At 45.0% G+C, this 27,046-nt stretch overlaps 1 protein-coding gene and 2 long non-coding RNA genes across 3 annotated transcripts in view; 1 reads left to right on the forward strand and 2 right to left on the reverse strand.

Annotated features, from left to right (window-relative positions):
• Window positions 1–27,046, reverse strand: part of PTGER2 (prostaglandin E receptor 2) — a 45,155-nt gene that overhangs the window by 4,739 nt on the left and 13,370 nt on the right. The gene's annotated exons all lie outside the window — the stretch shown is intronic.
• Window positions 323–5,762, reverse strand: LOC311605380. Its single transcript, XR_014781919.1, has 4 exons — window positions 5,646–5,762; window positions 3,311–3,759; window positions 2,116–2,359; window positions 323–514 (listed from the first exon to the last, which is right to left on the reverse strand). It is a non-coding gene; the product is annotated as an uncharacterized lncRNA (long non-coding RNA).
• Window positions 1,686–26,754, forward strand: LOC311605379. Its single transcript, XR_014781918.1, has 3 exons — window positions 1,686–1,830; window positions 5,653–6,439; window positions 26,631–26,754. It is a non-coding gene; the product is annotated as an uncharacterized lncRNA (long non-coding RNA).

Consider the following 27,046-nt stretch of genomic DNA (forward strand, 5'->3'; position numbering starts at 1 on the left):
CAGCCACTATGGCCCCATGTATGTGAGGAAAGCCTGGGGGCCAGTGACAGGCAGCCACTATGGCCCCGTGCATGTGTAGCTGTACAGAGTTGGCCCTGAGCATCCTCCAGGTCCTCTGAACAAAGCTGCATCAGGGAGGAAGTCCATTCAGGGAAGACAGATGTTTTGTAGTAAGTGAGAGCAACTGGCTGAATGGAAGGATTACTTTTATCTCTGCTACTGAGCCTCTGCATTCTGCCAAGAGTTTATATGCTCCAGGGCAAAAATCAGATTTTAATTTCTTGGCAAAGCAGGCACACAGACAGCCTTTCTACAGTACCTAGTAAAAGGTCCTATTTTGTACACATTCATTTCACTGGGTCTTAAAAGATACCATGGGAGGGTATTTAAAGATATACTTCCTAAATCTTCAGAGAGAAGAGATTTCTTCACCAAAAGATGAGGGCGGGCAGCTAACAGGAAGAGGCCTCTTCTGCAGAGATGTCCGGCCAGCCTGGGTTTCCTCCAAGCATTCCTGTTGGTGCGGAGACACAGACTGAGTCATGACTCCGCTTAAAACTGTGTGACGCTCTCCAACCCGCTTTTTGGTTCTTCATAAATTTGGGCCCATGATGGGCTCCTCTTATCCTTGTTTCTGTCTGGAGTGAAGGTGGCAGTGTCATTTCAGCCCTGTGTAGTCACAGAAAGCCCTGGGGTGAGCGATTAGGGAAGCTGTTAAGACTCACTCAGGCAGAATTCCCTCCAAGATCCAGGCCACAGACCCAGGCATAAGTGAGCCCCTGGCACACAGCACCAAACAAAACAGACAGAAATAAAACTCTGGTTCCTGACACTCCTGGCGCTCTCTTCTGAGAATGTGCTTCAACGTGCAAAAATGTTTCACACTGTCAAACACGTTGCCTCTGACTGTGGCCAGCCTACTCAGGAAGGGACAGTCACTGTGACATCCAGACCATAAATTTGTGGCCAGAGGATCTGGACGCAGCTGTTGTGTTTGCAAAGGGAGAGGGAAGAAGGGAGAAGCGGGTAGAACCGAACCAAGCTAAGACCTCACCCGTTGGAGGCCCCTGGGATTACATGTGACAGGCAGCCTCCTGTGGAGTATAAATATCTCTTCATTAGGACTCTGCTACCGTCAACAAGGGTTTCAATTCTCAGAGTTTAAACTTCACTTTCATGACAGAAAAGGATTCTGTGCTTGGCCAGACCAGTTCCACTCCTCTAAAGTAGGACAAGAGGAGTGAGTTTGCAACACACCTCTCTCCTTTTAGCTACCAGAGAAGATATTGTTTACTGGTCCTGTCGCTCCTATCAGCTGGGAGGGCCCTGGAGAGATGGCTCAGCAGATTAAGAGCACCTGCTGCTCCTGCCGAGGAGCTGAGCCTGGTTCTCAGCACTCAGGCCGTTTACAGCTTCTTACAACTCCTGCTCCAGAGGCTGTGATGCCCCCCGCTGGCCTTCATAGGCATCCCTGTACACATAAGTGCTCACACACACACTAAAATTACACACATGTGCACACACACACTAAAATGACGACGACAATGATGACGATAATGATGAGGATAAATTCTATATGCTTTTAGAATTCTGAATAGAGCATTCTGGGTACTGTTACCCAGGAGGCTTCACAGGGACATGAAGGTGTGTTGTCATGGCACCCAAAGGGTACAAACACAAAAAGCAAGCGGCTGTGGGAACCTTTCCCACACCTTTGTACTTCCTTGGATATTTCTGATACGCAGAGATGTCACCCGTCTCCACATTGATGCCCCAGTGCCTGCAGAACTTGTGAAAATGTCATGTTATGTGGCAAATCAGATGTTTCAGGTATGATTAAAGTAAATTTATCGAACTAGAGAGATTATCCTGAGTCATCCAGGTGGGCCCAGTGTGATTGCGAGGGCCCCTATGAGAGGGAGGCTGGAAAGGTGCCACGGGGGAGAAGCGGTGATGCAGCTATGAGTCAAGAGGTTCAGGCAGCCTCCAGGGAGAGGAAGCAAGGCAATCCTGCCAGCCCCACAGCCCTAGGAAATCTTTCATGTTTTAAGCCCCTAAGCTTGTGGTAACTTTTTTTTTTTTACAGAATTAACAGGAAACTGATATAATATTTACCTCACTGATTGCTGTCTTTTTGTGGTCTTCAGCTCTCCGGTGGGGGGCGGGGAGTATGGGGGCGGAGGGGGGTGAGGAGCAGAGGGGGCAAGGGGAGTGGAGGGGGGGGGGAACTACCATCTCTCACAGAGCACCTACTGTGCCTTGTTGCTGGTAAATTTGAAGTGATCTCCATTAGCTCCAACTCAAAATTTCAGATAACAATTCTGACCAGGTCAACTTAGGTCAGGGTTTTCCCCATGTTCTGGAAACAGGGAAAAGAAAACACCAAACAGGATGTCAGGTCACATGACCATGTTTCCAGGCTTGTGCATATGTGCATCTACATATTAACATTAGGGGTTTTTGTTGCTGTTGTTGTTTTTGGACTCTTGCCCTTTGGGATAAAGAGTGGCTCCCTGGAAGTTAGTGGGTGATTGACTGTGCACTGCTTGTCATTACAAATGCTAGTGTAAGGCTGAGTGTGGCGTTGCACGCCTTTAATCCCAGCTCTTGGGGCGGGGCAGAGGTAGGCTGATCGCTGTGAGTTCGAGGCCAGCCTGGTCTATAATGAGAGTCCAGTAGTCCAGGCAAGGTTACACAGAGAACCCCTGTCTTGCTTTAAAAAAAATTTTCAACTCACAAATGCTAGTGTGAGATCTGTGACTTTTTCTAAAGTAAAGACAACTGTGTTGCCACATGTCGAAGGCTTGACTTCTCACAGTGGGGCTACTGAGAAGGTGTCAGACTAGGCCTCTGAAATCTTTCCTCATTGGAAGTTGCTTAGCCACAGTGACAGGTTCCTGGGTCACACTGTACTTGTAATTTCTTCATTTTTAAAGATGGTTTTCCCCCTTTAGGACAATTAGAATTCTCATATTTTTAAATTTGTTTCTAATGAACTGTCCTAAGAGCAGAAACTAGGGCATGCATTTTATTTGTTGATGAGCTAGTGCAGTCCAGGACCTACCTAGGTACCTAGCTGGAGTTTGTCCTGTTTGTAACAGGACCCACATAGGTGCCAGGCCCTATGCTAACCAAGTGGGAGACAGGCCCAGCCCACAAGACATTTGTATTTTAGCAAGGGAGGCTATGTTCTAGAAAATTCCAGATAATGAGATTTGGTAATAACCTTTTTTGTATGTTCTCTGCTTAAGAGGCAATTGTCCTTTCTTGTCAGAAATAACAGTCCCCAACCTCATCAGAGAATTCTCACCTTAAAGCCATATTGGCTGTCGTGCAGTATTTATAAATTCACGATGCTTCTTAGGAAGAGACATCTCTGCTTGATCTCCTAAGAGACCTAAGAGCACCAGGCCGAGGCTCCTTCCAGCAAGCCTGCGTTAGGAGGAAGGGTTTACTAGCTGCTGAGAGCAGCCTGTAAATGGAGCATTCCTTTGCGCTGAGCAGACAGGCCATCTCGACACGTCACACTTACGAGGGCATCTGGACTGCGGGGCTGCAGAGCCTCTCGGCCAGCTTTGCCAGTTACTTCTCCTCTCTGTTTAGCAGCTTGGATTTTAGAACACACAGCCCAGGAATTCGATAGAAGTTCACTTGTAGAGTCAGCTCGCGGAAACGTTCCCCATTTGCTGTCCTTCAGGAGACACAAGGTGGCACCAGAAACGGATCTCAGGTGGCTTGGAAGTGACTTTTCCCCACCAGCTGCTGAGAGCAAAGATAACCAGAAAAACTATGTTGATACAATCTGTGGCTTTACGGCTTCCATCAGATTTAAGCCAATGAGCAAAGAAGTAAGCTTTAGGTGGAGGGAAAATACGGAACAAACCAGGGGTGTGTAACAGATTTTGCTTTCAGCTCCGTTGTCTGTCTGTCTTCTTCAGGAGAACAGGAAGTGTCTTTGTTCAGTTGTAGCACATGGTATTCTGGGCAAACACGCAAGGCTCTGGCGCTCTGCTGTCCAGGGGTCTCTGATTAGAGAGTCTCGCAGAAGCTCTTACTGTGCAGCCTGTTCTTCAAATTAACATTACATGGAACACGTCTCTGTCTTTGTCTGTCTCTCTGTCTCTGTCTGTCTGTCTGTCTATCTATATGTCTCTGTCTCTGTCCCCCCCCCCCCCCCGTCTCTCTCTCTCTCACATGCACGCATATCTTGCTTATTAATAAGAAACCATTACTAAACTACTGGATATTTAATTCCCGATGAGCCACTCATCGGGAGCTAAAAGCACAAAAGGTATATACCAAACACTCTGGCACCAACCGTTCAGGACCGACAAACCTCAACAATGTGTTTCGTTGGCTTTGGGTCTCTTCTAAGACATGATGACCGTAGATACTGTTCCTCTGGTGTCTCCTCATCTCCAGGGCAGCCACCACTAAGGAGTTGCTGGGCTCCTGCCTTCTGTGATATCTGTGCTCATAGCTAATGTGTTTAACATGTATGCAGGTGTCAGTTTATTCTACAAAGGCATCTGAAACTTTTTTGCTTGACACTCTTTGGGGGATGTTTCCATAGCAACACATTGTCTTTAACTCATCATTTTCATGGTGTTAGGGCTCTGTCTGGTAAAACACAAAGTGTGTTTGGATTTGCAGTTTCCTGATCACAGTGAGGTGGAGCTTAGTTTTGCACTTTTTCCCCCCTCCTTGGTCGTTTAGTAGCGGACTCTTTTGCAAATTCTCTATTTAGTCCTCAGACTGTTTCCCCTTTGTAGCATTCGCGTTTTCACAAAGATGTATTGACATCCTTTTTTATTAACTAATTTGTTTATTCACTTTAAAACCTGATCACCTGATCGCAGCCCACTCTCTCCCTTCTCTCTTCCCAGTCCCATCTTACGGCCCCTCCCCCCTTCTCCTCAGAGGGGGCGGGGCCACTGCATGGTGCCTGCCCACCCTGACACACCAAGTCGCAGCAGGACTAAGTGTGTCCTCTTCCACTGAGGCCAGACAAGGCAGCCCGGCTATGGGCAAGGGGTCCGAAAGCAGAGAACAGGGTCAGAGACAGCCCCCCCCTCAGCCCCCCACTCATGAAGATCAAGCTACACATGTGCAGGGGTCTTCACATACTTTTTATGATTTTTGATACTATGCTTTCTTTAGCTACACATATGACAAGCATCTTAAACGATAATTAATAGCTTATCTTTTGCCAGTTCTTACGGTGCTTTCTATTGTGTAGGAGCATGACATTTGGATGCATGCAGCATATGACTCATTTTATGCAGTAAAATGTGTATGTCATAACTTTTACCACCGGTGACATGCAGTTGTCCACGACGTTGTGCAACCACCACTTCTGTCTAGTTACACAGCATTCCGTCACTCGGAAAGCAAATTTTCCTTCTCTTTCCCACAAGGCCTCTGAAAACATGAATCCTCTTAGTTTGCTGATTCTTGGTGTTTTTACATAAGTGGAATCATGTGGCATGTGACCTTTTGTGTCTTTTGGGGGGGTTCATTAAATTGTAGCATACATTAATACTTCATTTCTTTTATGTTTATTAGGGTGTCTGACACCTCACTCCACAGTCAGTTGGCCTCCTTGCTTTGGTCTGTGGTAAGGCATAGTGTGACAAGCTTCTCACCTCACAGGGGCCTGAAAGCAGAGACACTGCAAGAAGAGGCCAGAGCCCGGCTGCATCCATCCTCCGAGGGCGTGTCTTCTTCAACCAGATCTCATCTTCTAAAGTTTCCCAAATCTCCAAAAATATCCCCGCCAGCTGGGGACCACCATACATTATGGGGAATGCTTCATCCTCCACCCTGGCCCCCAAAAGCTTATGTCTGTTTCACAAAGTGGAAGACCTGTGGACCTCCGAGAGGCCACTATCACCACAGTCTTAACTGTTCAGAAGTTAAATCCAAGGCTCTTAGCTGGGAGCCCGGACACAATCAAGAGCAAATTTGTGTTTGTAGCACACAGGGTACCCAGGCAGACATTTTCAATCCAAGGGTGAGCTATGCGGACATGGAGAGCAGGCATGGGACCGAAGCAAAAACTGAGATCCCGCAGGCTTGGTATTAAATCCTATTGACCTTCAGGACACTTGGTGTCACTGAGTCAGTTCCAAAGGACTTACTTACACAGCGCAGGCCCCACAGCCTTGATGGCTGCAGCCTACACGGCCTACTTTGCCCCAACATCTTTTTCTCAACAGTCCACGTCTTCCTGTCCCGGCTACCCTGAGGCACCTGACTCTTTCTCACACACACTCTTAGGCTTCCCTGTCCTTTCTTTGGAACCGGGGCGGAAGCCTCTGTGACGGCATTAACTCCTGCATTCTGCGTCCATACAAAACCAGCATCCCGTGGACAGCACCAGCGCCTGTACTCAGGCTCCCCGGGATCAGAGCGGCCTTTGAGAACACAGACAACAGAGGTGAGGAAACATTTCTGTAGTTAGCCCTGTGTGATCGAGGCACTCCCTGACCCCCCAACCCCCCAGGTGCTCTTCTCAAAGCTAAATCTTGCAAATGATTTAAAACCTGAGACGGGTGGGATCTGGCCAGTTCCTGGAGTACACCCAAGACATCTTTCCTACTGTCAGATTGCAAAATGCTTGGCTCCTTTTAATGTCCCTAATCTCTTTAGCAGCCGCGGTCTCCCTTGGTCCCTCCCGGCTCCCACGACCGCCCCCCCCCCCCCGCCCACTCTGTGTTTCATTTCGGGTCAGAGGCAAGCATTTAGGATCTTTCTGTTCTCTTTTATGCTCCCAGTTCTCCCTGTACAACTGGCTAAAATTAGGTGGCAGCTCCCAGGCCACAGTCAGCGTCCTGTGTTGGCTGGAAATCTCCTTCTTCCAGATTAACTTTTCCAGCACCTTTCAATTTAGCCTGCTACAGTTTCCGTGTGGGGACACAATGTAGCCAAGTTGTTTGCCAGGATGATACAGCTAGAACTTCTAGACTGATTCGAAATAGTGTCCTGGTTCCATCGGAAAACTCGTTTTTCGTTTTTTGCTTGTTTGTTTGTTTGTTTTGTTTTGTTTTTCGAAATAGGGTTTCTCTGTGTAGACCTGGCTGTCCTAGACTCACTTTGTAGACCAGGCCGGCCTCGAACTCACAGCAATCCGCCTGCCTGTGCCTCCCGAGTGCTGGGATTAAAGCACACCCGGCCCATCTGAAAACTGGTAAGCAGTCTTTTCTGTCTGCATCCCGATTGCCACTCTGGCCTTACACTTCATTACTTCCTGTAGCTGAGTGACACTGCGTTGTATGGGTAGAGCATGTTTTTAGCTTGCGCATCACTTAACAGATTTACATGGTCTCAGTCTGTTGGTTACTGTAAATACGTTTCTAGGAACACTGACACATGGGTATCGGTTTTAGTCCCTGTTTCCAACTTCTGGGAGCAAGTACCTAATGGAGAGGCTGAGTTATATGCAATTCCATTTAGTGATCTGATGATTGTATTCTGCAGTAGCTTCATCAAGAAAATGATTTTTATTTTATTTTTAATGTTATGTCTTAATGGCCACTCTCCCAAAGGCTTAAACTCAGGTACTTGACTTTCACTGCAAACTGGTCCAAAGCCACACGTCCATGGTGAGAAGCCACAGTCCGGACTGTAACAAGTTTCCTGCTCTATTTACTCAGCACCAGTCAGATTTAGGTGAATATGGATCTGTGTAAAAACTTATTTATTTATTCACAATTGTATGCATGTATGTATGTATGATGTATCTTAACCATATATCCTCATTATCTTCTCCTCTTTCCCTTTCCACAGAGCCCCACAACAAGTTGCCCCTCTTATTTTCATGTGTGTGTGCACGCATGTGTGAGTGTGTGTGCAGGCGTGCACATGTATGTGTATGTGTGTGTGAGTGTGGTGTTCATACGTGATTTGAATTTTTTTGTGTGGATGTATGTGATCATGTGGGCTGCACGTGTGTGTGTGTGTGTGTGTGTGTGTGTGTGTGTGTGTACAAGCATGCATATGTATGTACAATCACGTGCAAGCCACACCTTGGTGTCTTCCACAGTCACTCTCTGCCTTATTTTTTTGAGACAGGTCTCTTTCTGAGCCCAGAGGTTGCCAATTTGTCTAGGCTGGCCGGCCAGTGAGCTCCAGGGACTCCTTGTCTCTGTCTCCCCAGCAGTGGGATAGCAGACAGGAGCCCCACATGCACCTTTTATGTGTGTGCTGGAGGTGTGAACATAGGTCCTCATGCTTAGGTGGTAAGCACTCGACCGATGGAGCCATCTCCCAGGCACCGGTTTGCATTCTTATCAGCAATGTGTGAAGGTTGGATTCTGCACATCTCTGCTGACATCTACCTCCCGTTAAAATGTTGGTATGATGTTTGTGGGTGTAGAGTTGGCATCTTGGGAGACTTTAAATCTGCATTTAATAATAGCTGATGATTTCGATCACTTTTCAGGTCCTTGTTGGCCACTTAATGTATTTATTAGAAAAATAACTGTTCAAGAACTTTCCATTTTAAAAATGAGCTATTTTTCTGTTGGACTGATGTTTCAAATACATAGCTTGTGAGTACTTATCTGAGTTTATATGCTTGCTTTTTAAATTCATTATAGCTTTTTTTTATGCACAAAACTTTCGAACTTTGATGAAGCTCATTTTATCTATTTTTATTTTATTTGTGCTTTTGGTGTTATATTTAAAAAATGATCTCCAATTAAAGGTTATAAAACTAGTTTTCTATTTTCCCCTAAGATTATTATTGTTTTAGCTCTTGTATTTAGATCTTTTATTAATTTTAATTAAGTAATTAATTTCTCATCCATTTGTAAACATTCTCTCTATATTTTAAATACTAATGCTTTGGCTGCAGGAATGGCAGAGATGCTCCAGGTCGTCTTTTTACTTTAGGCGTGGCATTTTTTATTGTGACAAGTGTTAAATTATGTATACAACTCACAATTCACCATGTGTGCTTTTTGGTTATGTTTAAGAAATCTTTCTCATCTGAACTTGTAAGACTACATGTGTGTGTGTGTGTGTGTGTGTGTGTGTGTGTGTGTGTACCTTGTGTCTACATGACTTATCTGGCAATTACTTTCATATATGGTCAAGTAGAGATCTAATTGCTGTTTCCTGCATTGGTGTTTATTGGCCTTTTCCTCCTAATTTGCAAAACTGCTTCTGTCATCTCCAAGTTCCTGATATGGTAGCCTTGTCTGAGGATCTATCTATTTATGTCTTTTTGAAAACCATTTTAGTTAGCACAGATTCTTTGTGAGTCTTGGTGGGATTCATAGTAAGCTTAGTGTGGCAAGATGCACCTGGTAAATTCCACAAAATTGCATGGCAAACAGAGCAATGGCCACCTGTGAGGGCACACACCCGAGTCCCGAGTTCTTTTAGCTTATATGGTAAAAGGCACTTGCAGAAATAACTGAGGATGTGAGACAGAGAGAAAACTCTGGGTGGCCCAGGTAGACTCAGCATAATTAGAGCAATGATGAGAGGGAAACAGGAAGATCAGAGCCAAAGACACCATCGCAGAAGCAGAGGTCATAGAGATCTGGCTGTGCCCTGAGGAATGCTGCTGGCAGCCTCTGGAAGAAGACAGGATTCTGGGAAAACATAGCTCAAGCTCAAATGCACCATCAATACCATGCCTTCTAACTGTTCTGCTCAGCCAAGTACTTTATTTGCATTAATCATACCATCTTGACTGATAAAGTCTAATAAGAATATGTAATTTAAAGGATATTTCTTTTGTTCACTACTGGATGCCATATATTCAAGAGGCGTTCATCACATTTTTTTCAAATTTTTTCCCTTTTCCTATTAATGTAAGATAACAAGTGTTTACCTTTCTATCAACAGTTAATGTTGATAAGGTGAAAAGCAATGGAGTATTAAGGAAAGAATAATTGCTTTTTTATTTTTCTTCATATGTGAAAATAATCACACACACACTTTATGTGTGGTTTAACACTGCTGCTGTCTCTTAATCTTTTTGCAAAACTATGGGATCTAAAATCTAAAACCAAAGGACCACTTGATTTTCATAGGCTTCCCAAGGAAGACAGTGGAGGCGCCCTTCTAACCACACATGCATTTCTAGAGGTGAAATCCCTTAGGGGACACGTTCAGTTACTCACATTTAAGGTGAATTATATAGCCAACAGTCAAAATGGCCTCTTTAATCTCAAAATCCAAGCTGTCATGTGTGTGATGACTGATTTGTTTTTGTGTTTAACTTTCAGCCAACGCTAAACATCCCTGCTGGTCCTCATTCTTTGATAACGGTCCTCCCTCCAGGCTGTAGCTCAGATGTTGAGGCTTCGCCTAGCTGTGTGCGAGGCTCTGGGTCTGCACCAGTGCAATAAACCTAAAGTCTGCATGAAAAGTATGACTTCTGGCTGGGCGTGGTGGCGCACACCTGTAATCCCAGCACTCGGGAGGCAGAGGCAGGCAGATCTCTGAGTCTGAGGTCAACCTGGTCTAGGACAGTCAAGGCTACACAGAGAAATGAGAGAGAGAGAGAGAGAGAGAGAGAGAGAGAGAGAGAGAGAGAGAGAGAGAGAGTAAAAAAAAATAAGACTTCTGGATGAAGATTTACATTGGAAGCCTATTAAAGGGTTTCTGGCCTGGATTTTTATTTATGTCACTACTTTGACATTTTTATCTGAATTCTTAGGAAATGTAAGCATCAGATTCTAACTCTAACCCCCTACTGCATTGCTCTTTCGCAGAAGAAATAAAATGCTTATCAGATGTCAGTTTTATTTTGCCTGGAGAAAAGTTCATGGAAAATGATAGCTTAAGTATAATGCCATTATCTCCAAGATAAATTTACACTCTGAAAAGTATTCCTGAGACACATAGTTTTGTGACTGACCAAGCTAAGCTTCTTGTGCCATGCTCTAATGAATTAGAGAGAGGGGAGGGGGAGAGAGAGAGAGAGAGAGAGAGAGAGACAGACAGACAGACAGACAGACAGACAGACAGACAGAGACACAGACACACACACACACACACACAGACAGGGAAGGGAGAGAGAGAGAGAGAAAGAGAGAGAGAGAGAGAGAGACAGACAGACAGACAGACAGACAGACAGACAGACAGAGACACAGACACACACACACACAGACAGGGAAGGGAGAGAGAGAGAGAGAAGAGAGAGAGAGAGAGAGAGAGAGAGAGAGAGAGAGAGAGAGAGAGAGAGAGAGTATTCAGGGATGAAGTCTGACCAAATCAGTGTTTGGTTTTGTTTCCTGCCTTTCCTTAAAAGTTGGCTGCTGTTTTGTGAGACCATCCATCAGGGGGAAAAGAGTGACTAATCTGAATTTATTTTTCTGTCCATATTAAATTTCCTTTTCATACACTGTGGTCATAGTACAATTTTGCAGACAGTGACGAGATGCTCATTTTATAAACACAGTCAGTACTTCAGGGTCTGGAGTTAGGATGAGTTCTTTTTCAGATAATTTTTAAAAAATACATATTTTAGCCCGGTGTGGTGGCGCACGCCTTTAATTCCAACACTTGGGCGGCAGAAGCAGGCGGATCACTGTGAGTTTGAGGCCAGCCTGGCCTACAAAGTGAGTCCAGGACAGCCAAGGCTAACCTTGTCTCAAAAAAAAAAACATATTTTAAGGACATGCCTTCAGAGCACCACACGGGGCTGGCTGCTTTTAGATCTTCCAGCCAGCTGTGCTGAAGGGTTACAAACACGATTGATCGGGGCGTTAAAACTGGTTTCGCTTTCGTCGTGATCACAGTAAGAAGTCCAGCCCTCAAAGACTTGTAAATGGACCCTGTATGCTAGGATGGGGAAACTGAGGCAGCAGATGCCAAGGCTTCCGAAACTGAAGAGTTTTAGGGTGGCAGCGTTCCTGTTTGAAGTCTCTTGTGGTGATACGCTCTTGCGGGAGGAAAGGGTTTATTTAGCCTACAAGTCCAGGCTCATCACTGAGCAGAGTCAGGAAAGGAATCCTAGCCTCCCCCACAGGCTGGTGCCCAGCCAGTTTATTAGACAACGGAGGACCAGCCGCCCATGGAATGGTGCTGCCCACAAGGGGCTGTATCTTCTTGCATTAACTAACAATCAAGGTGACTCCCTCCAAAGTGCTCACAGCTCAGTCTGCTATGGGAAATATTCCATTTGAGTCTTCTTTCTCAGGTGACTCTAGGCTGTGTTACGCTGGCAGTTAAAGTTCACTGAGGCGGCAAGGTTTTGTGAGGTAAGATGAGCAGCTGAGCAGGGCCATCGTAGACTGCCTTGTCCACTGAGGAGCGGATAAGTGAGGCAGAAACTGGTCTCAGGGCAACAGAAAGGCCCCTGCTCCCCCAGGTGCAGTAGAATGGGGGTGGTGCTCCTGGAAACTGGTCATAAGGAGGGAAAACCCCACAAAAGAAAAAGAAAATTGCCAAGATTGTTAAAGGAGCTCACTAGGCATGTGGGCTGTCTGGGAGGAGATCAGGTGTTCACAAGGTCTGTACTGTGATGTGCGCCTAGAACTGCTTCTAGCCTCTGACAAGCTGTCAGTAGCCATTGATTTAGGGACGTGCAGAAGGCACAAGAGATCTGTGGAGGTGATCTGGCATTTGCAAGGTCTGTATTGTGATATACCCCAGAATTGCTTCCAACCTCTGACTACCCTGTCAATTGTGCATTGCTGCATCTCATCAAAATCGGGCATGGTGGCGCACGCCTTTAATCCCAGCACCCAGGGAGGCAGAGGCAGGCGGATCACTGTGAGTCTAAGGCCAGCTTGGTCTACAAAGTGAGTCCAGGACAGCCAGGACTACATTCATGGCTAGCCTGGTCTACAAAGCGAGTTCAGGACAGCCAAGATTATACAGAGAAACCCTGTCTTGAAAAACCAAAAAGAAAAAACATCTGGCATTGCAGTGAACTGTTACTTTCTGGGTATTGACCAGCTCTGATTGAGCAAACTTCCTACAGGGTCTTGTTGAAGATGCCCTGATTATTGTTCAGATGAATTAATCTCTGATTATGAAATTCCTGATTTGATTCAAATAGTTTTAAAAGTTAAAGTTAGTTTATGGCTGAAATAAATACCTTTGTGGAGCTCCAGATTCCTCACTAGAGATAGCCTTGTGGCAGATTTGTGCCTTCAGATAAACCTCCACTCCAGATGGCACCAAGAATGCTGGTATTTCACCATAAATATACGCAAGTTGGTTTAAACTTCGCATGAAACCATGGTAGAATGAAGCTACCTTGAGATGCCTGAATTTACTCTGTTTCTTAGAATGAAAGACAGATAAAAAATATTGTCCTGAAGTCATTATGAACTAAGAGGTAGCTGGGAAATGTATAGTTAGGTCAGTCTTAATTAGTAAGTCACATACTCTTGTAGCTTTTAGGCCTTGTCACTCTGAACTCACTGTGAACTTATGTAGTAGATACTTAGATGACAAATGTTTAGATTTAAAACATGTAACCTGTTGTATTGTAGAATTCATCTGTTTTTGTGATTAATTGCCTTTTTTTTTTTTTTTACTATAAGCTAATTCTCTTTTCTCAGAAGTATAAGTATGGTCATCTACAATAAACAGTGCTGAGATTGGGGAACTTGACTTCAGTTGAAGTTGAGATGCCTAATTCCATCCACCTTTTCTCCTGAATGTGTGTGCCTGAGCGATTTATTTTCTATCTCTTTCTTATCTCTTATTTCCCTGTAGATTCACAAATAAGTTAGCAGACTCAGGGCTTTTTCTCCCAAACCTAAGTTTACATTAGCTTACTGGAGATCTCCGCAAGGAGGCCTATCTACAGATCAAAGAGCCTCCTTTTATGACCATGGCCCCCCTGGGCCCCCCCTGCTCCCCCACCTCCTCCACTCCCCACTCACCCCACTCTCCCACCCCACCCCATGCAATCTCTAACCAGAAGCTGCTTTTACAGCCTCAGCCATAGCAAAACTGTGGTCAGTTTAAGCTCTCCTCCTCTGCCACAGAACAGCCAGTCCCTAGGGAGGAAACCTTGGGCTCCCTTTTCTTTTTCTTCTTTCAATCCTGATCAGTTGCCTGAGTCATCAGCTATGGCCACCCAAGAGATAAAAGGAACTGGAAGGGCATCTGCACCCAGCCCCAGAGACACCAACCTGGACCTGTTCACAGCCGAAGCCCGGCATTAACAGAAAATGCAGAAATACACTCTGCAATTAGTATGTATCAAGAGCCTCATAGTGAAGACTGCTTTGAGGGCCTCTTTTCCTTTGTATTAACTGCCTTGAAGCTTCCTTCCTCTTCCTTCTCCTCTTCTTCCTCCTCCTCTTCCTCCTCCTCCTCTTCCTCTCCCCTTAGCAAATGTGGCAATGCTGCATTTTCCCACAAACCTTTGCCCTTGATTAAAAGTTAGGGTTATTTGTTTCTAAACTTAGCTGAAAATTAGATCCGCTCATCTGTTTACTCAATAAATATTTATTGAAAACCTACTGTTTGGAATAGTGTTTTAATTGCACACAAAGAAGGCCTGCCATCAGGGAGTTTTTCATTTCCTTGGAGAGAAAGATGATAAGTGTGCTCACAGAGACATGTGCATCATGCCAGGTCCTGAGAGGAGTGATAAGGACCAGAAACAATAAACAAGGTGGCGCTGGGAGGGAGTAACGGGATATTTTATAGACTTGTTTTCTATTTTATGTAAGCCAAAGAGATACTCTCTGTTGAGGTGACACTGAGCTGAGGCCTGAGTGAAATGAGAGAGAAGAGTGAGACGGCCTGGAGGAGAGGTCGTTTGCGGATGGCATGGAGATTCGTGGGGAATTTGGTCCAGTCACTACTTGTGTGGCCATTTCTTATTGTGAACACAAATGTATTTCAATGAACTACAGCCACCTCTGACTTCAGAACCTCAGGGCTTCAGTCAACCTCAACCTGCTAGTACTATCTGTTAAGGCAATTAGGCACGTGCAAACATGATGGCGATGACAATGGTGGTGGTGGTGATGATGGTGAAGGTGGTGGTGGTGATATTATTGTTGATTCTGATGTTGTGTTAAGGGATCAGTATTGATGTTCATGCTAGTTGTTATAAGGTTGTTGTTGTTGTTGTTGCTAATGACGTGGGTTATGATGATGTTATTGATGTTGGTTTTGTTGATGGTACAGTGATGTTAATGTTCATGTTGGTGGTGTTGGAGTTGATGGTGGTAACAGTGAAAGTATTAGTATTAATGTTCATCTTCATGGCAATGATATGGTATCAGTGTTAGTATGGGTTGTTTTGATGTCGTGTCGGTGGTAGTGTTGGTTTTGGTAGCGGTGGTGGTGGTAATGATGTACGTGTGCCTCTAATTCAAAGGAAGCATTAAACAGTAGAAGACTGGAACACACTGTCAATACAGGCTCTTAAGAACATGAACAAAATTTTATTTAAAGTGACAATACTGACATTGTAAAAGCAAAAACACAAACAAACAAACCCAGTGTGTGTGTGTGTGTGTGTGTGTGTGTGTGTGTGTGTGTACAAACATTCTGTTGAGTATGTTACAGGAAGTATCATTTGATCATTTTAGAAAGTCTGTGGGATGAACCACTATTACCCCCTGGGAAGGTCTAAGCAAGTAGTGCAGGTTTGCATAGTAATGGCAGGAGCAAGATTTGAGGTGAAGCCTAAACTTTACACTTTATACTGGCGACTGTGGGTATAGGTGCTTGGCACCATGCCTGACTACCTAAGTCTGATCTCCATCTCCAGGACCCACATGGTCAAAAGAGACAGCCACAAGTTGTTTTCTCACCTCCACGTGTGCATAACCACATCCCACATCATCATCAGCTTTAAAAGCACAATGAATCCTTTTTGGGGAGATGAGGGTGCCTTGTGTCGGTGGAGGCTGAGCTGAGTAGTAAATACACTTAAGAGCAGCCTTTCTGTCATTAAGGAAGAAGCAGCCCGAGAAAGCTGTGAAACCCCAACGCTCAGCAGTTGTATTAAGATCTGGGGCCTCTAGAGGGTGGGCATGTCCCGAGCTTTCTTTGGGACAGAATTATTCTCTCATGTGAGACTTAGAATTTTCAGGAAAGTCTACGCTGGGGGGAAAAAAGCCATTGTAACATCAAAACACTGAATGTACATTTAAACATCAGTTCATAGTTGTAAGTGTGTTTGCCTCAGTTCTCTCTGTCAAAATAGGGTTGTCAGGAATAGAAGTCCTTGGAGCTAAAATTGAATGTCACGTTAGTGCTTTGCTCAACTTACTGGTGAGCAGACAACTAGCCAAACCTTAGAGAGGCAGCTCCAGGCCCGCCTCATTGTTGTTTCCCATTTAACGCATTTTTACTCCTTTATAACTCAAGGGGCCTAGAGAGATGGCTCAGAGGCCGCTCTTCCAGGGGTCCTGAGTTCAACTCCCAGCAACCACCTGCTGCCTCAAACCCATGTATAATGACATCTGGTGTCCTCTTCTGGTCTGTACATATGCATGCAGACAAAACACTGTATACATAAATAAATAAATCTTTTTTTAAAAACTCAATTGAAAAAAATCTCAAAAGCCAAGTAACTGAAGACCTGGGGCGATGATTCAGTGAATAAAGGTGCTTACAGAGAATGAGGGTTGGGGTGTGTTTGCCCAGCACACAGGTGAAATGCCAGGCAGCGAGGCAGCGGCCTCTCCCAGCACACAGTGGGGAACTCCATCTCCCTGAAGCAAGCCAGAACCAGCAAACTCCAGGTTCATCAAGATCCCCTGTCTCAGTAAGTAAAGTGGAAAGTGACTAAGGAGGACACCTCATGTCAACTTCAGGTCTCTACATATGTGTGTGCACACCTACACACGTGTGAACATACATACAATGACACACATATGCACACCTTATGCATGTACATACACAACCTCCTCCTAACCTGAATGATAAAAATTAGACTGTGGTTATAGCTTGGACCAATCTTTCTGTTAAATACAAAATTATGAGACTTTTATCTTGTTTACTTCTGCCAGCAGGAAGTAAGCCTCCGGGGTCATCTTCAAATATTTTGAATGCTGAAACTATCATGAGCTCTCAAAAGCATCAGGAGCTCAGGACACAGCTTTCCCCCCGTAAATTACCAAGATTGGGTTCTAGACCTATCTGATACGTCATCACCATGAAGGCTTACATGTGTTCCCAAGGGTGTTAGTCCGCATTAACCCACGTGAGGAAGTTAAGATGGGCACCTCACCACGGAGCTCTCAGCTGTCGTCTACACTTTGCTATTTGCCCCACTGACATCCCTAGTAACAGGATCTAGTTCAGAACCACGCGTGTCCACTCATTCTGTCCGGAATACTTCTTCACCTCTCCTGACCACGGTGATGTCAGGGCCTGTTACACGGAACCTGCTGACTCATGATTTCACTTGTGCCCGTCGTCACTGGCGCTGTTTTTTATTTAGGTCCTCTGATTCGGTCGCAGCCTGTCTGCACATCTCTCTGCCAGGGTTCTCCTTTTCTTTGCTGTCAGCGGTTATTTTATGGGCAGGTATTTTCACTTCAAAATTTACCTTTGTCTGAGTGGAGTCCTGGTTTTCTGTTTCACTCTCCTAATGTACTAACACCCTACATCTTGACGTTTGAATTTGCTCATGTTGGCTGGTGGGGGTCCCTTTTGAATCCAGCTTCAGCATCTTTTTTTGTTTTTATTTTTGGTTTTGGTTTTGGTCTTTTGGGACAGGGTTTCTCTGTGTAGCCTTGGCTGTTCTGGACTTGTAGACCAGGCTGGCCTCGAACTCACAGTGATCCACCTGCCTCTGCCTCTCTAGTGCTGGGATTAAAGGTGTGCGCCACCACGCCCGGCTTCAGTGTTCTTGTGATGTGATCATTTCACTCTTTGGACTCCTCTAAATTTTCTTGAAGAATAGAATATTAATATTTGTTTTACTCTTTGCCCTGGAATCATCTATTTCCATGGAACGCTGTCTCCTTTAGGAATAAGAAACCAGGATATAAATGTGCTGGTGCGTGAGGAGAGCTTGCTACCATTGGGTTGAGGAACAGCTTGGTGGATGAAGCCAGAGAATATGCACATGTGTTTATTTCTGCATTTTATAAAATATGACCTAGAACCAAGCCTCAGCTTCCAGTTCAGGCCCCACACAGTAGCCACTTACTTCCCCCTTTCATCTGTGATGCCGGCTGCCTGTTCTGCTTCTTATCCGGGCTTATGCGTTAGACCCAGCCACGTGACCAGTCTCCCACGTGACCGCCCTCCCACGTGATCAGTCTCCCACGTGACCACCCTCCCACGTGACCGCCCTCCCACGTGACCGCCCTCCCACATGACCAGTCTCCCATTGCTGCTGTCGTTCTTGCCCGCACCTCTCTTCCTGCTCAAGCTGTGGTCCCAGATCTGAATCCCTGACTGACCTGCACAGACACCACTGTCTTGCCAGATGGGTCCTCATGGCTTATGGCAGGCAACCTATTGGGGCGTCTTTCACCTTGCTCAGGTTTATAAGGCAGACGTGGGGCCCTCCCCTGTATAAACACTTCACCCTCATGGGCTCTGGGTTCCTACACTATTTCACCCCTGTGGCCCTTTCCCTATTCCCCGGAAGCTAGCCTTATCTCTGATGAAGGGGCCTGTTTCCTTTAGGCTCCTACATCCTGATGTCACCCCACACACCCTCTTTAGGTCTCGCTCCTCACAACGGGTGAATATGTGGGTAACCTCCTCACCCTCTGGGCCCTGATACCCCACTCTAGCCTTCTCTGTGGGTTCATGCTGTAGTACGTCTGCTGTGGTCTCCAGATCCCCCACACAGCACCCCTATGTTTAGATGTATGTTCACTCTGTGTGGGCTCTGCCGCACTATGTCACATGGGCTTCTCACGTGAGCTCTCACATGCCCCAGCGGCAGGCCTGGTCTGCCTTCCCTCCACACACAAAGGGACTGAGGTGTTCAGGGAGAAAGAAAAGAAACAGGCAGAGGAGCTACTGTGAGTTTCTAAGAGATTAATGCTGACTGTAGTCTTGGTATCACTCGCTCAATTATGTGCTCAGAACATTTAAGACAACCCAACACACAGCAAGCCCTATACCACCTACTATAATATCAAATAGCATCCTAGGGGCCATTTTGATAGAGACAGGCCAGGCTTGTTTCTAGAATGTTTTCTTTCTAGAAGTACAGTGAGAAGGGGGGAGGGGGGCAGGGGGCAGGGCAGATCTCTGCCCTGTGAAGATGGTGGAATGTCCCCTGAGCCTGGAACCAGAAACTAGTTTAATGCTTTGGGATTAAAGGTGTGAGCTCCTGGGCTAGTTGCTTGACCAGATATCTTTTTTTTTTTTTTTTAATCCACCTGTAAAATGGAGAAAGCGCACACACTGCAGTGCTTTTCAGAGGGCTGAGATTCAGTCACACAGCACTTAAACACGGTATCAAGTCCTTTTCACAAGATGCTTAGAGGAACTTCCTGAGGGGAGCACAGCAGGATGCAGCTGCTGCGCTCACCTGCGTGCACACAGCCTGGGCTCCTCTCCAGGACTGCAAAAACTGGGTGCAGGGGCACACCTCTGTAACCCCAGCATTTGGGAGCATTAGAAGTCTAAGGTCATCCCAGGCTGCATAGTGAGTTTGAGGCCGTATTGGGGTACAGTTTTAGAAAGGGTTTCTAGAGAAGGTCTCGGTGGCACAGTATGTTGAGGAGGATGAGAGAGTTTGGAAATATGTAAGCCATGGTCATCTGGAGCGAAAGCAGCTGTTCTGGTAGAGAAAACAGCCAGGGGTAAAGGTGGCTGATGGCCTTTGGCAGGAGTCAGAGGAGGGAGGGAGGGGAGGGAAAGGAGGAGGGGGCTGTGATGTAGGAAAGGCACCTGACCCTTCTCCCTCTGCGGTCCAGCCCCAGCTCTGCTCTCTGGACTGGTCTTTCAGTGTAGTGTGCATAGAATGCCACTATGTTTTTTTCTGGGTGATTGGCATCCTATTTAAGATTTCTTACTAGGGTTGGAGAGATGGCTCAGAGGTTAAGAGCACTGGCTGCTCTTCCAAAAGTCCCAAGTTCAATTCCCAGCAACCACATGGTGGCTCACAAGCATCTCTAGTGATGTACATACAGGCAAATAAATGAATCTTAAAAAATTTTTTTTCTTACTATAAAGTATTATCTTAATACATTTAATAGGTAAAGCTAAAGGCACAACTTTATTGTTTGACAATGCCATTAATATTGATAATGGAATAACCATGTTTCCCACATACCGTATCATTGTAACTGTTATGTGATATTATAACAGTGTGGAGAGAATCAGAAGACATTTTTAGAAGGGGGTTGGGGATGTGTCTCAGTGGCCTAGTGCCTGCCTGGACCATGAAGCCCTGGTGTTGATCCCCAGTACTGAACACTCCCGGGAAAAAAAAACCCGAAAACAAAAAACTGTAAAACGTAAGCAGTGTCTACTTCGCCTTCCTTAGTGTTTCAAACCAGTGTGTCATGGAAAGATATGAGCATCTGAGCTGGTGTTTCCTCTCGGGGAGTTCAACTCCCCCATCACCATAATAGGTAGTAAAGAGAAAAAGGTCTCTTGTTTATACTTAGATGCGCGTTTTTATCGGAACGCCTACTTACACAAAGAGATTTATTTTTTCCAGGTCAGAGAGCAGCATGCAGCCCGTAGCATCCTGGTTGTCCTGTCTTTGATTTTCAGGTAACACCAGGACATTTGTTCTCAAGACGATGAGAAAGCCAACGTGTGTTTTCAAAATCCGGGGCCTTTTTGGCTGGTTTCTCTAAACTCGTTCACAGTGTGGAAATACTGAGACACTCTAAGAGCTGAAAGATAGTCTCAACTATATCTTCAAAGGCCTGGCTGCGCAGCTGGTGTAGTTTTTAAATGTGGGATTTGTCATGCACACCCTTAAGGCTGAGATGGGTATCAGCTAGTTATTTCTGGTAAAGATGTCGTTTGATAGCTAAGAGCCAAGGATTCCCTTTCCAAGGGAGAGTCCATTTATGGGCCACAGAACTGATCTCACAAGAAACTTAGTCACTGACATGAAAGACCAGGTTCTACTAACAATTCCCTGTACCCTGTCCCCCTCCACTAAGGTACGGGGTCAGGCAGAAAAAAAAAACCAAGAACAAAACCGGTGGTCATGTGGCTATAGACGAGTTTTCAATCAGCATCATAATCACAAAGGCAACTTGAAAGACACCCCCTGTGCTAGCTAGTTTTATGTCAACTTGACACAAGCAAAAGTCAACAGAGAGGATGGCACCTCAAGAAATGCCTCCATAAGACCAGATTGCAGGCAAACCTATAGGGCATTTTTCTCAACCAGTGATTGATGGGGAAGATCCCTGCCCATTGAGTGTAGTGCCATCCCTGGGCTGGTGGTCCTCAATTGCAGGCTGAGCAAGCCATGAGGAGCAAGCCGGTAGGCAGCATCGCTCCCTGGCCTCTGCATCACTTCCTGCCTCCCTCTCTGTTTGCTCTGTCCTGACTTCCTCCAAGGATGAACAGTGATATGAAAATGTAAGCTGAATAAACTCTTTCCTTCCCGATTTGTTTTTGGTCATGGTGTTTCATCACAGCAATCGTGACTGTAACTGGGACACCTTTGTGTCTCCTCACCTAACCCTGCACGCCTAGCCTCCCACCGTGCAATCTGAGGTGCTCATACTCCTTTCACTTGCTGAAGGTTCTAAGGTATGGCCTAGTTTCCAGGAAAACTCAGGTGGCATCAGTAGAAACACGATGTTAAGATTAAGCCTGAGTATCAGAATTCACACTGGTGGCAACTAGGTTGGTTTTTTTGTTTGTTTGTTTGTTTGTTTTTGCTTTGCTTTAATTTCTTGAGTTTGGCTCTGGCCTAGCATACTAGCTGGTCCAGATCTGGAAGAGGTCACTCAGAGGGGTTATATTTCCAGCTGTGCTTCTGTCTCTCTTGGCCCTTTCTCTTCTACACTTACAAATCCCTCTACATTGCACATGTGGACCAATGAGCATGTAGCTTTCTGAAATACCATTGCCAACATTCTTGGTTATTACCTGATAGAAGAGCAATTGCAGAAACACCCAACCATCACCAAGTCCAAGGTTCAGAAAGAGGAGCTGGGGCAGAAGAGGCTCTAAACTAGGCGTCTAGGAAAACCCTGGTCCTAAGAGTCTCAGCATTTGCCCTTGTCCAGGCATAGTGTTAAGTGTCCAGGATACTCGAAATATTGACAGGTAGAAGATGCTATCCTTATTTTAGAGATGAGGAGACTGGGACTCTGAACAATGAAATAACTTTTCTGGGAAAACTTCAGGAGTCTGAAAGCAATCTACAGATCTCCTAGACTTTGCACGCTGAGTGAGCAACAAAAACAAAACAAAACAAAAAACAAGGTGTGTGTGTGTGTGTGTGTGTGTGGTATTGAATACAGTCCGTCCAGAAAAAGTACACTCAAGAAGGGGGCTGAGTGTGACGGCATGTGCCTGTGACCTCAGCATTCTGGAAGGCAGGACAGGACGGCCTTGAGTTAGAGGTTTGGGTTATGTAGGGCAACTGTGTCAGGAAAGTGGAGAGAAAAGTGGGGGTGAGGAGAGCAGTGACAGCAAAGCCTGTGCGGCAGGGTCAGCAGGGGGCAGATGCTCTTAGAAACCATACTTTGTTGATTTTGTTTTTTCTGCGTTGCTAAAACTCTCCCCTTGTCTCCTCACTCTGACTCCACTCTTCGCCTTTTCTTTGGAGATGGATTCTCATGTAGCCCAGTCTGGCTTCAAATTCCTGTTCTTTGGCTTTCAGCCTCTCTAACGCTGAGATTACAGGTGCACCCCTCTGTGCCAGCCTCGTTGTGGTTCGTATAAGTGTTTACACATTGAATTGCTTCGAATCCTCTTTACATGGCACCTTGGATCGATCCAACTTGTGGTCAGGTGATATGGCCTGCCCACAGCTAGGTTTTTCTTATCCCAGTGGTTCTTCTCAAAGATAAAGAATTAAATTCTAAACCAGTATATAGTGTCTAGGACAAGTATTTTGGAAAGGAGATGTATGGCATTTTATCCCTTTCCATGTAAATGGGGCAGATCCCAGCCCCCGATGCTTGCTAAGGAATATCTGTTTGGAGTAGAGGGCGAGAAGCTGAGGTGCACAACGCAAATTGTTGATCTGCTCACGTTGCTAGTTTCCATTTTCCCTCTAGGTCTAGTGTTCCGAGCTTCGTGGGTGCACAGCGCAGACCCTCGTATGTTGTAGACTACTGCTAGGCCTGCCTGACGGAAGGGAGGGGGCGGGGCAGAAGAGCCCCTTTCCACACTGTGGCTCGGCAGTAGCTGGCTCCCCATTCTGAGTTGTGGCTCCTGTTGGACGGCATCGTCCACGTCTCTAACTGGTGCCCCGGAACTGCTCCCTCTCTTGTTATTCCAGGAGGAAGAGCAGCTTCCAAGGCCACCTCCACCATCCCTTCACCCTGACACCTCTCTGTAAATATTTCTGCCAGTAGACATTCCTCCTCCCTCTGTCCCTGAATGTGTCATCATTTCCTACCTGAGTCATCACCCACTTACTTGATTTTATAAATGTTCTACATGTGACATACATGGATTGGATTGCACTTGGATTGCTAAAATTGACCTTTAAAGTCACATGCATTTCACAGTAAATAAAAGTACAATTAAAAAAATATTTATATATAATATATATTAATACTATATATTAAATATATATACACATACACATATATATATGTGTGTGTGCATATAAATAAATCACCTAAGTTACCAGAATAAAAAAGGAACTTTGTGAAAATAGCAATGTCTGCCATGTGGCCTTCAGCTACATATGAATTGGATCGTAGCCTCCGTGAGTTGCTAAAATAATACTGCTCTCTATGGTCTTTCAGTCAATCAGATGCCTTTTATTTTGCTAATTTGTTTTTGAGACAGGGTCTCACTACAGAGCCCTGTTTGGCCCAGAACTCAATATGTAGACCCAGCTGACCTTAAATCAAAGAGGTTCTCCTACCTCTGCCTCATGAGAGCTGGGATTAAAGGCAGTGTCACCGCAGCCCACTGATGAAGTGCTTGCTCAGTCTACTGTAATGCCATTGAGTGATTGGCACCACGTCATAAGTGCAGGCTCCTCCAACTGAGGAGCAAAGGCTCGTGACCCTGTACGGGAAAATGCTCATTTGCAGAGGGGAATGTCTCTGTGCGTGGCCCAACTAGGAGCCCTGCCCAAGTCTGGAAAACCATTAGGTTCGGCTTAAGCTAAGGGAAATAAACAGCTGTGTCCCAAGTAAGAGCTAATGGCTCTCCTCTATCTTTCAAAATTATCAAATTCTAGGCCAGAGGGTGTTATTTCCCCTTAGTCCAAGTCTGAGCCAGAGCTGTCTTGACTCTAGCATTAGGGACACCTGCACCCCCACCCCGCAAAGTTCACTGAGACTGGGGAGGAGAAGGTTAAAATCCAGCAAGTGGTGCTGGGATGGAGTGGGATGGATTGGCTTTGCTGCAAGCCCCGGCTGGTTTGAGAACGGCAGTTTCTGGAGCATGGGGCTGGCTATAGGTTGTCTTGGTTCTTGGTTCTTGGTTCTTGGTTCTTGGTTCTATGGAAGTTTCTGGAATATGGGGCTGGCTGCAGGTTGTCTTGGTTCTGAAGTTCTTGACTTTCAGGTCTCCTATGGACGACAGCAAACTTGGTTCTCTGTCAGATCTCTAGAGAACCAGAGCGTGCTAATTTAAGAGCAGCACTTTCCAGGTCTTCCTTGGCAAACTGACTGAATCATCTAGAAACAGCCCAGCACAGAGAAGATGACTCAGTTCCATTGCAGAACACCTTAACCTGGGGCTGGCATTCTCAGGTGACTATTCACCCGCCATTTTCCTCCCACTTTTCACATCAGGGACAGTTGGTAGCATAGAACAAAATCAGGTTTTCTTTTCGCAAACTCAACCCTGTAATACATTAAAGTAAATGCTGTTTCTCTCATCCTACTCAGAAGACAGTAACTAAAGCCAGCGTGGCTGACGGGACAGGCTCTATAAAGAGGACATTGCTACGTTCCTTCCTGGAATTGTTCTTTTTTTCCAAGTTGCCTTTGAAATGTCATGAACAACAGGTGATTGTTAGACGGTTTTAGCTTTCATCTTCTTCTACATATACAGTGTTTAGTCACCAGCAAGTAAGGAACAGAAACACAGAAGGAAATGGAGTCCCTGTAGTTCTTAACTGAGCTGAGGAAATTGCTCGGTGGGTACAGCCCTTCCACACAAGCATGAGGAACAGAACCCACAGAGTCACGAGTGGGCAGATACAGAAAGCTCCAGAGCAAGCTGACTAGCTAGTCTCACCGTGATGGTGAGCTCTTCATTTGATTGAAACAGCTGACCTCAATGAATAAAGTAGAGGGCCCATAAAGGGTGAGTCCCAACCTGTAGGCTTTCACGCACATGTGCACACACACGCACAGACACACACACACACACACACACATGCATGAAAAAAAGAGTGCATGCCATATTTAATGTTGGACACAATAAAGATAATAAATAAACACACACACAAACAAACAAACAAGCCAAACAATTTATGTGGTTGAAGTTCTGATATTGTATGATCCCAAATGCATCAATTTTGGTCCCATCAGTACTACATCTATTTTTAAAGATTCTCAGACACTGTTATGGAATGGATGCAGGGGTGCAGTGTGGTGGGCTGAGAGAGGACAGTTAATACTTTTTCATTCTGAGATTTTTACAAAGACATCTGATAAAAGAAATCAAAATTCAAAATTCAACGTGACCAGAAGCATCTGCTTAAGGATCACGCTGCAGACCTCACTACTCCCCTGGGTGTAATTTCTTGACACTAAGCACTGGGAGGAGAGGCAGATGTTTATTTACGCCTGCCTAGATTCTTGTTAAGTTAAACTTTGTCTTCTATGCTTAAACTTACACAAACACGAACCATTTATTTATTCTTTTAAAAATAAGAGCTGATTTGGTTCAGATAATTTGTATCAGAGATGCCTCGGGACTTGGAGTCTTTCTAGGTGATCATTGAGTTTGGTAACTAATTACAGGAAACAGCTTTGAGTAAACAATGAAACTTGAGAAACAACTAAATTTTAAATAGCCATCCTACAGTTTTATCTGCCCTCAAATGAGGTGGTTACAGTATTCTAATGTCGGTGTTAGAAGACTGAGAATTGATAGCAACACTGTCTTTGAATATCAGGAACTCCACAGGATATCTTAAAACATTAATTTACAACAAACACATATTAAAAAAATACTTGCCAAAAATTATTTCTTCTAACTTTCATTTCACTGAAAAGATGCCATGTCTACACTAACTACAAGCTGTTCTTGGGGAGTAAGTACATTGAAGGTTTCCACTTTCCCAATGTTTTGTTTTATAGTTTAGTTTGTAGCATTTCAGACATGTGCTTACACTGTAACTCTGGCTAAGTGTACGAACGAGTTCACGGAAACACTTTAGCGCTGGGTTTACACTGTGTTGAACATCTGGGAATATATTAAGCTATGACTCACAGTTACAGGATTTCTTCTGTAGTGTGAGTCAAGGTATGTTTCTTAAGTAAAAACACAGATGGGAGAATTTGCTGTGACACAGCCAGTCATCTTGTAAAGTACATGTCTGTGTGAGTTATGTTCCTCGTACCTAAAGAATGGACTTGATTTTTCAGGTGTTGATCTTAAAATCTGGCCTCAGATACAAGTGTGAAAAATCTTCCCCTACCAAAAACAACAACAAAAACAAAAAACTGAAAAGCATTTGTTAGAATTAATTTTTTATTATTTCTTTTTGAGGCAAATTTTTTGAAGTCATCTTCAATAGCATCATCACGATAGATAATGCAGAATAAATACCCTGACAAACGTGACAAGGCTCCTAATGGAGGTGGACCAAAGTGGCGTTAACCAAATCAGTGTGCCCCTTTAAGGATTGCACAGTAGTGACCAGAGAGGACTCCCACACACACATCTACGTCACAGTAATGAAGGGCCAATGACTTTCAACTTCATGGTCCAAATAAAGACTCTATTAAGCAACCACAAGCCAGCAACTTGTCTGCCTCGATTGCTTCATCGTTCGCACAAA

The sequence above is a fragment of the Acomys minous genome (assembly GCF_964271855.1).
Source record: "Acomys minous genome assembly, chromosome: 9".
Classification (NCBI taxonomy): Eukaryota; Metazoa; Chordata; class Mammalia; order Rodentia; family Muridae; genus Acomys; species Acomys minous.